Genomic DNA, 13,175 nt, shown 5'->3' with positions numbered 1-13,175 from the left:
ATAGAAAAATTTCCCCTATGGGATGAATAAAGGGCATTTTTTATATTATTATTATTATTATTATTATTATTATTATTATTATTATTATTATTATTATTATTATTATTATTGTTATTATTATTATTTTATTATTATTATTATATATACTACTACTACTACTACTACTACTACTACTACTACTACTACTACTACTACTAATACTAATACTACTACTACTACTACTACTACTACTACTACTACTACTACTAATACTACTACTACTACTACTACTACTACTACTACTACTACTACTACTACTACTACTACTACTACTACTACTACTACAACTACTAAAATCAGCACCATCATTATTACTATTATTGTTATTATTACGTAAATTAAATTAAACTTACCCAAGTATTCTTTTTGACTCTCAGCTCGAGCAGATGAATTATCCGAAACGTTTCACTCACGAAAATCACAACACTGAATTGGAAAACTGTGATCTAAGACTAACTTTATATCCACCTTAAAATTTATAATCTTAAAATCAGAAAACGTTTTAAGATAAAGCACGCTCACATCAAACAAACACGGACGCATTAAAATCTGATCTCCTGAACAGAAACAGGCTTTTTTCGAAGTCAAGGTAAAATACATTAAATATGTATATTAAACCGACGCACCGGATCTATAATGTCATAGTTTTCTGCCTACCTGTTCCCTGTTGAGCAATGCAACTTTTAAATTCAATTACACTTTTAAGTGCGAAAACATAAAACAGCCTTTTTAGTAAGGTGTCAGGATAAGTCGTAAATAGTTAAGAATTTTATATTTTAAACTATTAATTGAACATCTGGACATCGGATGTTTGATGTTTTGCTGAAGTGTTGTGGTAATGTGTCCGGTTAGTTTTGACCAGAAGACATGGATTTTAGGTTCGAACCTTAGTCTAGAGCTCCTCTGCAAATTAAATCAAGCCCATTTTTTCCCATTTTGCAAAAATTTCTTACTTCAAATAATTATCGATTAAAATACCCCAAATGTCAGAATTTGAAAGGTCATTTTTATCTGTTAATCAAAATAGAAAGATTTTTGCCAGAGTGCGCAGACCTGGCATCTAGTCTTTGTGAAAGGCTTTATATATATAATATATATATATATATATATATATATATATATATTATATTATATATATATATATGTGTGTGTGTGTGTGTGTTTGTGTGTGTGTGTGTGTGTGTGTGGTTGAGGGGAATTAGCTGGAATCACGTAGAGTTCTCAACAGTTTCTTGGAGCGAGTCATTTATTTATTTCACCTCATTCGGTTATATTCTTTTTTTAACAGAATGAGATGTGAATATATATATATATATATATATATATATATATAATATATATATATATATATATATATATTCAGTACAATTAATACGGTATTCAAGTGGGGATATAAATATTGCTATACACTCAGATCATGGTAATAGATGGGTTATTAATTGTAACGTTTATATAAATGGAATTTAAAGTTAAAAGAGACCAGGAGCAGGTATTAATACATTATTTAGAAACATCAACTAAAATATATTTTGTAACGTGTTTACAATAACTCAAGCTTATGGATTGAATGTACTCTCTTTAACTCGGGATTTTATTTTGTTTTTTTGTCAAAACGTTTTGGCGTTTTATTGTTCTTTTGTTTTATTTTGTTTCTTTTTATTTGTTTGTTTTGTTTTGCGTTGTTTTTTGTGGGGTTTTTTGGTTTCGTCATTATTTCTGTTTTAGTTTTTGTTTTCTTTTTCTTTGTTCTTGTTTGTTTGTTTTGTTTTGTTGGGTTTTTTTTGTTTTGTTTTTTGTTTTTTTGCAGTTTCATTTTGTTATGTTTTAGAGTTGTTTAATATTTTATTATAGTATTATTTTTTGTTTTATTTTGTTTTTGTTTTTTTTTTTGTTTTTTTGTTGTTTTTTTTTGTTGTTTTTTTTTTTTGGTTGTTTTTTTTTTGTTTTTTTTTTTCTTTCTGTAAATTCTTTTTATCTTTATTTTATCCAATCTCGATTATGGGTGCGATTCATGTCGTTAAAATGATTCGAAACGAAACTGTCTCACTATATTATCATCAAAACAATCCAAAGAGAAAATTTGCCAAGATAAGGAAAACAACACGACAAACAACGTACGTAAACGAGAAAAATTATCCCTTCCAAGGTGAGTCAATGAATTCCATTAATATTCGCTGTGCCACAACAACCAGCTGAGGCAGGGCAACCTTGCAAGCCTAGCCAGGAAATAAATAAATATTTGGCGGTTTGGCAAGCTGAGGCAACCACCAGTTGATCTTCTCTTACCTCTCTGTATGCACACCACCCCCTTCTCTGTCTTATTACTATACAAAGTCTATAATTGTGACATGGTTAATGGGGGCATTCGGGTAATGGGAACAAAATATCACAATCTCTCCTTATTCAGTGATGTGGTTTGTATTATTCTTTAATGCCGCAAAAAGTGCTTCATTCGTTTCTTCTAAGTGATCACAAGAAACCGAGTAACCCCTTCATAAATTGTTTGCAAATTGTTTTTAAGCGCTATTTTTTGTTGTTGCTTACACTCTTACAAATTCCATTACTTACACAGTAGTCATTTCCACAAGAGCAGCGTGGGGTTTGTAAGTGAAAATGCCTTAATACGAGCATAGCATCAAGTCATTGCCAACAATATGATCTGCTAATTTTTATCCGTACGGCCAATGATCAAGTTCATCGTTGCTTGATTTTCACACATACCAAGTGGCAATGAAAACTCGAAGTCTCTCTCTCTCTCTCTCTCTCTCTCTCTCTCTCTCTCTCTCTCTCTCTCTCTCTCTCTCTCTCTCTCTCTCTCTCTCTGACATGCATGGGTGTCATTACAGTGAATCTGGGTGTTGTGAATTCAAACCTTAGCCTGGTTATTTATTATTAATTTGTATTAATCTATGCCCCAAACAGTGCTTCATTCGTTTCCTCTAAGTGGTCACAAGAAACCGAGTATCCCCTTCATACAAAGCAAATTGTTTTTAAGAGCTGTTTATTTTTAAAATTTCTTTACTGACATTTTATTAATGCTAAGCCGTAATCAGTTCTGCAAGCCAATGCAATTCTAACCAAGACACAAATAAATCTATAATACGTAACCTTTAATTAGTTTATAGTCTATGGGAGAGGATCAGTGAGGATTTATTTTCTCTCGATCGGTCGGTCTACAAACAATAGCAAAGAACGGAGTGAGGTCATCTTCATTTATTCTGCTGCAGTCTTGAGACCTAACCATTTTCATCAAATAAGTACCGTAGTAAACTCGAATCGCATCACTTGTAAATACTGAGGTAGGTTAGAGTTGAACATATTCCTGCATGTAAAGGGTTAACGAATGGGGGGGGGGGGGGAACTTGCCCTTTGACGCCACCCACTAATTAGGACTGGAGGAAAGTCGCTCAATTTCTCCATTTTAAAGAGATTCAAAACGGTTAGTAGATGGGTTTAGAAGGTCCCGATAGTTCAGTGGTTACAGCTCTCGCCTCACAAGCAAAGGGGCCGGTATCGACTCCGGGAGCAATCGAGATTTTCTTGACCCCTCTGTCCATCTAGCAGTGATTGGAAAGCAGGGTCTGTCAGATCGTACTAGCATCTAACCCAATGGTAACAAGCAATTGTTTTTGTCCGATTAACCACATAAAAGCCTGGATAAAATCTGGCTCCAGAAGCCTTATGTCTGTGAAGGACTACTCGTGTAAAAGGTTAAAGAAATAAAAGATGTGCATGCCCTTAGACGCCGTTCGTTTAATGGGGACAAGCGCATGATCGCTCAATGTTTCTCTTTTAGAGAATTTCTAATCTGCTGACAGGTGAGCTCGAGTTTTAAAGGTTAGAAATTGATGGCTGAATTGCCAGATATTTTACTTGTACAAGTTGAATGGTTGGTTCATGTTTTCTCGTGAGAATAATATATATTTGGACAAAACCTATGATCAACCCTGACCTTTCAGATGAAGAGTCAAAGCGATACTAAGCTGCTAGAAGCTGTGGACTGTAAACAGTAATAAACAAAAATGAATATAAAAGCTTCAAAAAAAAACGAACAAAAAAAAAAAAAAATACAGAACGTTTCGGGCTTAAACCCTTTCTTCAGCCAACGACAAAAATTAATTAAAACAAAAATACATTACTTAAAAACCCAAATAGACGGCAGAGAAAAAATAAGCACATCCTTACTGCATTAAGATCTTGAAATGTCAAAATAATAAAAGTTGGGGTGAGAGTTTATGTTTTATTGAGGAAAATAAATAAAAGTTTTTTTACATTTTTTGGCTAAATTTCACTTGAAAATCTCATTTTGTATTTTGTTGACTCCCGACATAATACCGTCATTGGTCACAACTGCTAATACTGTGAGAATGTGAGACAAGATGGCAAAGTGGATTTTATTGCATTAAAAATAAGGGCGAGAAATATCGATGACACAAAGCTTGTCTATATTTTCCATGGGTAATAAATACAATATTAGTTTTATTCAAGATGAATTTATATCACTTGAGGCGATGAAGAAAAAGAAATAGAAACTGTATGGCAATTTAAATGTATTGAGTCACCTGAAAATGGTATTATGTCAGATTGAGCTTTTTTTCATACTGTACTGCTCAATGGCACACTGGTACTATCTTAGTGTCTCATGTCACAAAAGACAAGCAATATTAATCGTGATCAGTGGCCAGATGGGTGACTGTGATCGTGAATAATTTAGGTCAGACTTCACAAAATCCAATTTATGGTTGACTTTGAATTGGTTATTGATGAGAATTAATGCAAATTCTCAAACTGCAAAAACGTAAAAGTTAATTTTTTACAGTAATTTTCACATGAAATTCAACTTCTGGCATCTGCTCAAATTAGAACTTTAAAATATGAACATTTACCATGGTCAATGTACTTTACGGTGTTTTCGGAATTCTTTTTGTAGTTACACTCCTACAAAATCCGCTACTACCTATGGCTAGGTACTCATTCACACCTGAGTCGGGTGGAGTAATGAATGTAAAGTGCCTTACACAAAGACACATCGTCGGAACATGTATTTTCCACGATCACAGTCACCCATCTGCCCACTGATCACGATTAACATTGCTGGTCTTTTGTGACATGAGACACTAATACCAGTGTTGCATTGGGCAGTACAGTATGAAATAAAAATCGCCACCACAAAAGCCAACCTGGCAAACATGTCAAGGAAGAATAAATATGAAAGTAAAGAATTGTAGGAGTGGTACAGTCGTTGAAAGGTACCTGACCCCTAGCTGGCAGTAGCAGCAGTAAAAAATATTATGGACATAAAGCCCAGTCGAATTGGGCGTCAAACTAGACGTATGAATGGGTAATTGTAAAACTTGGGACTTGAATGCCCTTTTTGAGATCAAACTACTTTTTTTTCTACCGTTTTGTATGAACTGACGTTCAACTGTAACTGCCATGCACTTAAATGAAGATCTTATGGTCTCATAATGGGCATATTGTCGTAATGGAAATACTCTTAAAATAACTTCAAATGTTGACCATTACAACAAGGTTAAAACACGCCTGTAACAAGTATCATACCGGCATATGCAATATTATATACTAGGGTAATTACTTTCGTAAAGAGATAAAATTCACAGCTTTGTGGTGTTTGCCTACAGCTTTGCCTACGAAAACTCGACATGCGAACAAAAGTTAGAATTTTGGTATGTGCGGAGCAAAGTTGAGTCATTGAAAAAGGATCTTTAGTTATGTTTTCTCACTATATTCAAGTGTAAAATGAGTACCTGGCTGTTGTACAGGCAGGAGATCTCGTCCAAATGTTCAGTGTTGCGTTCGGGTTGGGGGTTCCATGTAAAGCTCTATGGTCAGAGTTAGTAGAAATTGTACAAGATAAAAGCTGAAGTGTTTGGGGTTTTTTTTTAAATTATTTCAATGGCTCGTGTTATTTATCTGGTTATAATTGCAGACCAAACAGTGTTCCGAGAACAATATTATCATGCTATGCGAAGTAGCCTGAGTGGAAGAAATAACTTTCGTGTTATAAACAATGATAGAGAAATCGAATTCCGACATCAAAGGATTAAGTGAAGTTGATAGAAAACAGCAAAATATATCCCGCACCACTTTTTCAACTGGGGTAACTTTTTCACGAGAAAAATATAAATCAAGTATTATTTTCGCTGAGTAACTGCTCACTTCAGTGTAAATATAGACATATAAATATATACATATATACATATCGCTAGATTTGTCTTTTTTGTTAAAAAGTTATACCCTGTCAAAAAGTGGTGTGTTGTTTTTGTTTTATTCCCTTTTATTATTCTTTATTATAAAGTCTAAGTACGATGAGACCAGTGTCAGCTGTGTACTAGTCCAAAATTGACTTCAGTTCATGGCCATCGATTACGCATCTCAAAACAAACAGCACCAAACTACAAACTAACGCAAAACATCCCTATCAGTGGTCTTGGTGTGAATGAGGACCTGGCTCTCGACAGTCACGGATATTTTTGGAATGCGACTACAAAAAGGACGCCTCACAAGTTTAGTATGGATATGAAATGGAGATTTGACTTCAAAGGTCTGCCGTCGGGAATATACCATAATTCATTATAAATGAATGACTAAACCTTAAACAAAGCATTCTGAAGCATATTGATCATGGTATGTCAATGGAATTGCTCTGCAATAATGTTCATATAGCCTTTGGAAATGTTAAAAGTAGCTATTTAATATCATTTTATACGACCTTAATTTCTTTTGCTCTATGCTCTCAGTGATTTTACTGCTTCGAGCAGTCTATTTAATTAACCTTTTACACGGGACTGTGTAGGAGTCAGGCTGTAATATTTCCACAATTAAAGGAATATCAATGAATGCAAACTTGATTGAAAAAATTGTGATCAAAATACAAAACTAGAGAGAGTGGCAATACCTTTGAGTTTTAACAAATTCTAAGGTATTTTCTGATTAGATTAGACAAGAAAAAATGAGCTTCCAAGTCGCGCAATATCCGTTTAATGTGCTTAACGCTTTACAAGTGGTCCCAAGCCAACAGCAACAATTTTATGTCCGAAAAGACATGACATGACGGCTGTAAGGTGATGTGTTTTATTTTAACAGAGCAACGCGGTGTTATCACATGCTACTCATTTTACACCTGAGTATTCTAAGATCAGTTGAGTTTTTTTTAAGCCGCACATGAAAGAATGGGCTTTATTTAAATCATGTCGTATTAGAGTATATTCATAATGCGGTTGGCGTCACTCGATTGCTTATTGGTCTCTTTTCATTCTTTTTTTTTTTCTTCTTTTTTTTTTCTACTACCAAGCATTTGACACCAAGGGAAGGAATGTGACGTTGCAAAGTGAATGGTGGGGATTGAGTTCTTTTCATAAGGAATAATACAAGGCTCTGCGGGACTTGAACCCGTGACCTTTAGATCATGGTGCAATGTCTTCCCTATTCCTTAATCTCGAAGATGGGATTGAATTTGATCAAGCATCTTGGCACATATTATGTCCATATGTGCTAATGATTCTCATAGCTTTACTTTCATCATTGTAAAATACAACAGACGCAAATATCGGTCAACTGATGTTGGAAAATGGGGGGGGGGGGGACATTGTGTGCCAATAAGACAAAAATATAATGACAAGTAGCTAAGCATCATCCCCTTCGCGATTACAGATCTATACCTGTGAAATTCTAAAGAACGACCATCTTGACCATCATCCTTATGCAATTTACTTTTTCGATAAACAAAAATATGTGATTTTAGGCAACACTCATAATCCAAGCTTGACATTGGGATGGTCATCTCCTAATTCATCATCAAGATGGAAAGGAACTTACATCCCAATCATCATGAAATTGAAAGATCATATCATTCAACCTAAATAAATTTATTCCGGAAAAAATGCTAGCCGCGAAGAATTCCCCCGTATGCTCTGATACAGTTTCTTTTCTTTTTTTTTAATGTTTAACCAGAAAACTTTCACTTCAAATATAATTTGTGGATTAAGAAACCCTCAACTTGTCAAAAATTCTCAAACCCTAAGACTTCAAAATGATTTTAAATGTGTTTTAATACCAGACCACGTTTGAAATGATAATTTGCTTAACTCACTCAATCCTAGAGTTTTTTCCTACTTTTCAAAATTGGAAAAACTGTATTAAAAATGAGCAAGTTCATAGATAGTTTTATTCAACTACCATTAACATGTAAAAACTAAATACATTAGCTTAGATACTACGCCTCTAATCTGTCTCATAAAAATGTAATAAATAAGCATGGGGTAAAAATAACCCGCGTAAACTACGGATATAGATATAGTCGGTTTTAGGGTTGAGTGAGTTAAAACGTGTAAATTGCTCCTGAGTGAAACAATCGGCCCCAGAGCATGATGTGGACGTTTTGGATGGTCATCTCTTGGCTGATTGAGAAGGAATAGATCCTGATGACATACCTGGTCTATGGTCATCAACGTGATGGGTTCTCATTGCTTCATTTCCGAGGGCTGTTCACCAACCATGTACACATTTACATACAACTCCATCATGTTCGTCAAATGACATCTTATCATTAGTGCAGGGCGGTCCTTGGCAAGCTTAAGGACCACGGTCCTACGGTCCTTGGGAAATGAAGACCGCAAGGACCGATCCTAGGACCGGTCCTTTTCGACATTGAACATTCCTGAGAGACTGTTGGAAATTCGAACCGGTTTGACCTTTGAGACCGTGGGATCGTTCATTCTTGAACCGTTAAAGACCGCTACACGATGAAAACCGTGGTCTACAGGAGAAAAACACACGGAGTAGTCACACTCATTTCAAATTGTAACCTAATTAGAGAAGAGGGGTGATGCCTTCTTTATTTGCTCACCGTACTTCATTGTTACTTCGATAATTTAATAAAATTTGAAATTTATCCCCATTAACGGAGATAATGGCATCGCCCAAGGCGTTGATCGAGTTGTTCGTGGCGTTGATACACACACGCAACTCCTACCCCCCCCCCCCCCCCACACACACACACACACATTAGAGGGCAGCGAGCATTGAAGAGTAAGAGAGAGACGTGAAGTTATAATAAGAGGGGGTGGATGAGGTAATAAGAGGGGTCGATGGTGACTTTTCGCCAGATCTAACAAACTCAGCTACCCATTCATTGCTGAGTAGACAGGGATTCAGAAAAAACTCGACTGCACCCGGGATCGATCTCTGGCCCTTTGCGTATAAAGAGAGTGCTCTATCAACTGAGCTATCGGGGTCCCCAAATATTCTATTGGACTTTTTTAAAATTCAGACGTTATAACTGGGTTTTTTGGAAGGAAGAAACTAATGAAACTCATATTATTTGATTAGTAAAAACACCAAACGAAATTTTTATATTATTGTATTATTTTAAATGACAACACTGCGATAGAAAGGAGTGGTGACAAGAGATGGACAAAAGAAAACAAAAAATCGGATTTGCTACTTGCTAGGTTCGACACACACACACACACACACACACACACACACAAACACACACATCTTTAGTAGTCACATACATTTCAAACAATAACCCATTAGAGAAGAGGGGTCATGCCTTCACCATAGATCATTGTCATTGCGATCATTATGGTGTAGTAAATTTTGAAATTTACCCCGTATAATGGAATCGTCCAAGGCGTGCGCCTCCTGTTCCCCCCATCTCATACACGAAAGGGCGGTTTGCGGAGTGGAGGTTGGTGGTCGTCTGCCTGTATGGTCGTCTGTGTCGTTTAGTGTATGGCAAAGGGGGGTGGGTGCGATTAATTAAGTGGGATGGGTGGTGATTGGTGGAAGATAGGCAACCGAAGGCAACGAATCGCTGGGGAAGTAGTAGGATATGGCGCGAGACCGAAGGTGATAAGAAGTGAGGACCGCCGCCGGTCTTCCCCTATGGGACCGGTCTTCGGTTCACAGCTAAAAGACCGTGGGACCGCCGGTCCAGACCGGTCTTCAGCGCGGCACTACTTATCACCCTTTTAACACAATGATACTTTAAAAGTAGTTGGATAGTAACATGGACAATTGTGTGTAAAAATGTATTAGTCACAAATGAAAAGGAAATCATAAATATGTATCACAAAACTCCCTATCACCTGCATTCGAAAAACTTTAAAGTTACTGCATTCTTCGTTTCAAATTTTAGTCCATTCCGGGATTGCATTAGTCTTTGAGCAAAGGAATTTTTTCTTATTGATGTTATTCAAGCCAATCATAAATATTTATCAAAATATCACATCATGGGTATGCCACGAAAATATCCATTCTATCCAGATAGATAAATAGTTAGATAGATAGATAGATAGATAGATAGATAGATAGATAGATAGTTAGATGGATAGATAGATAGAAAGATAGATAGATAGATAGATAGATAGATGGATAGATAGATAGAAAGATAGATAGATATGTAAATAGATTGATAGATGGATATATAGATAGATAGATAGATAGATAGATAGATAGATAGATAGATAGATAGATAGATAGATAGATAGATAGATAGATAGATAGATAGCTGGATATATATATATATATATATATATATATATATATATATATATATATATATATATATATATTATTATAACATTTGAAATTAAGATAGTTTGACTTCTACAACGTTGTTATCGAGCGTTGCTCTCATCAGGAACCTTGTAGAAGTCAAACTATCTTAATTTCAAATGTTTATAAATAGCTCCTTTTATAGCTAAAGTTGAGAACTATTATTTCATGGTTTTTGTTTTATAATTTATATATATATTATATAGATAGCACAATAGAATTTTCAAATAAAGCAAAAAACCTTGGCGTCATCATTGATAAAGATCTTTCCATGACAAGCCACGTGAATAACACCATACAATCTATGTACATAGAAATGAAAAAAATAAGCAAAATTCGTAATTTAATACCGAAGCATATAACAGAACTTTTAATTAATTCCTTGGTTTTATCTAAATTGGACTATTGTAACTCCCTTTGGGCGAATTTAACTAAAGACAAAATTAGCAAACTTCAGGTTGCTCAAAATAACGCAGCCAGGCTCATTGTACGCAATAACAAAAAATACCCGTCAGCAACTCTTCTTCTCCGTGAGTTACATTGGCTTCCTGTTGAAAAAAGAGTTGCCTATAAGATTTGTACTGTTGTCTACAAATCCCTGAGCACGAACAGTCCCTCCTATATTAAAGACCTTCTAAACATATATGTCCCCAATAGAAACTTGAGGTCAAGCAATGACCAATCAATCCTTGTCAAACCTAAGCCATTGCGTAAAATAGGTGAACAGTCTTTTCAATTTTCGACCCCCCATTTTTGGAACTCTCTCCCGTCACACGTGAGATGCTCGGATTCGTTGACAACGTTCAAATCTCGCTTAAAGTTTTATCTTTTTACGTCATAATGTTGCAATATTATTTTCATATTTTGTTGTTGTTAAATTGAATTCGTATCACGTTTCCTTCACACTTGTCTCACTGTAATATGTTTTGTTTTATATCACTGTAAAGCGCTTAGAGCCTGTGACAACGGGGTAAAGCGCTATATAAATGCCATTTATTATTATTATTAGATAGATAGATAGGTAGATAGTAGATAGATAGATAGATAGATAGATAGATAGATAGATAGATAGATAGATAGATAGATAGATAGATAGATAGATAGATAGAAAAGATAGATAGATAGATAGATAGATAGATAGATAGATAGATAGATAGATAGATAGATAGATAGATAGATAGATAGATAGATAGATAATCTAACTCCGTGTGTATAATTGTATAAGACCTCCTCTTCTTTTTCTCTTTCTTCTGTACTCCAGTGATGGAAGGTTATGTATAGTACAGCCAGCGTAAATATCAGCAAGAAAAGAGAAATCAGTCCATGCCAATTATACATGAAATGGAAGGAGAAGATCGCATTCCTTAGGCCTAAATAAATTTAATGAAGCCATTCCTTTGGGGATTTTGTTTGGGAGATTTGGTTGGTGCGATATATCGACGTTTGTTGAAAACAGGGAGTTTTAGAAGACAATGAATTTTGAGAGGATGTAAGAGGAGAAGGTATTTTCTGAGATTTAATTGATAGATAGATAGATAGATAGATAGATAGATAGATAGATAGATAGATAGATAGATAGATAGATAGATAGATAGATAGATAGATAGATAGATAGATAGATAGATAGATAGATAGATAGATAGATAGATAGATAGATAGATAGATAGATAGATAGATAGATAGATAGATAGATAGATAGATAGATAGATAGATAGATAGATAGATAGATAGATAGATAGATAGATAATCTAACTCCGTGTATAGAATATTTGAAGTAGTATTGACTCCGACAGGTCTGTTTCATGCCTTTTACTTTGGGCAATCTTCATGGAGTGAAATCGTTATTGTTGTTGTTACTATCCCGAAGATTGGCCAAAGTAAAAGGCATGAAACAGACATGTCGGAGTCAATACTAATTCAAATATTCTATTTATGTATAGATAGATAGATAGATAGATAGATAGATAGATAGATAGATAGATAGATAGATAGATAGATAGATAGATAGATAGATAGATAGATAGATAGATAGATAGATAAATAGATAGAATTATAGATAGATAGTTAAACGGGAATAACAGAAGACAAAATGGATTAAATGATGAATAATTGATTGTATGGCTGATTGATGCCTTTCACTTCCTCCACCTTTAAATGAATTTAGAAATATAAATAAATAGATAGTATTTAAATTGGTTGTTTAATTTATTTCGTTTGGCAGGGGAAATAAAATATTATGTTGAATAAAAGGCATAAGGCAAATTATTGTTCTTGGCGTTTCAGGTTTTCTCTTTATCAATGCCAATGACTTTACATGTAAATAAAAAGATCATTAAAGTTATTCTGCTCTTTCGGGCAACAAGGCGATGAAAACGTATTTAACCGCTTAAAGAGGTTGGTGGGTTTTTTTCAGGGCCTTTTTCATCTAGTATTTGTGATCTACTGCGTCAATCAGGTATGAGGTCAGGATGAATTTGATAAAACAAAAATTAAGTTAAAAGTTAAATTAGTCTAATGCTAATGAATAAATTTTTACTTTTTTTATGTTTAAG

The 13,175-nt window shown here is 34.6% G+C and overlaps 1 protein-coding gene across 8 annotated transcripts in view; it reads right to left on the bottom strand.

Moving 5' to 3' along the window:
• Positions 1 to 13,175, bottom strand: part of LOC144971150 (uncharacterized) — a 244,633-nt gene that overhangs the window by 206,013 nt on the left and 25,445 nt on the right. The window contains exons 1-2 of one of the 8 annotated variants that reach the window (XM_078911626.1): positions 2,158 to 2,272; positions 393 to 703 (exon numbers count right to left, since the gene is read on the bottom strand). The exons of the other annotated variants lie outside the window; for them this stretch is intronic. The gene's annotated coding sequence lies outside the window, so the exon portion shown is untranslated. Of the gene's footprint in view, positions 1 to 392; positions 704 to 2,157; positions 2,273 to 13,175 lie in introns of those variants that run through there. 8 annotated transcript variants of the gene reach the window in all.

This window comes from Berghia stephanieae, chromosome 4 (assembly GCF_034508935.2).
Source record: "Berghia stephanieae isolate SIO BIC M18660-M18661 chromosome 4, UCSD_Bste_1.3, whole genome shotgun sequence".
Lineage (NCBI taxonomy): Eukaryota > Metazoa > Mollusca > Gastropoda > Nudibranchia > Aeolidiidae > Berghia > Berghia stephanieae.
The sequence above is the reverse complement of the archived record's forward strand: the minus strand, read 5'-3'. Positions and strand labels throughout refer to the sequence as shown.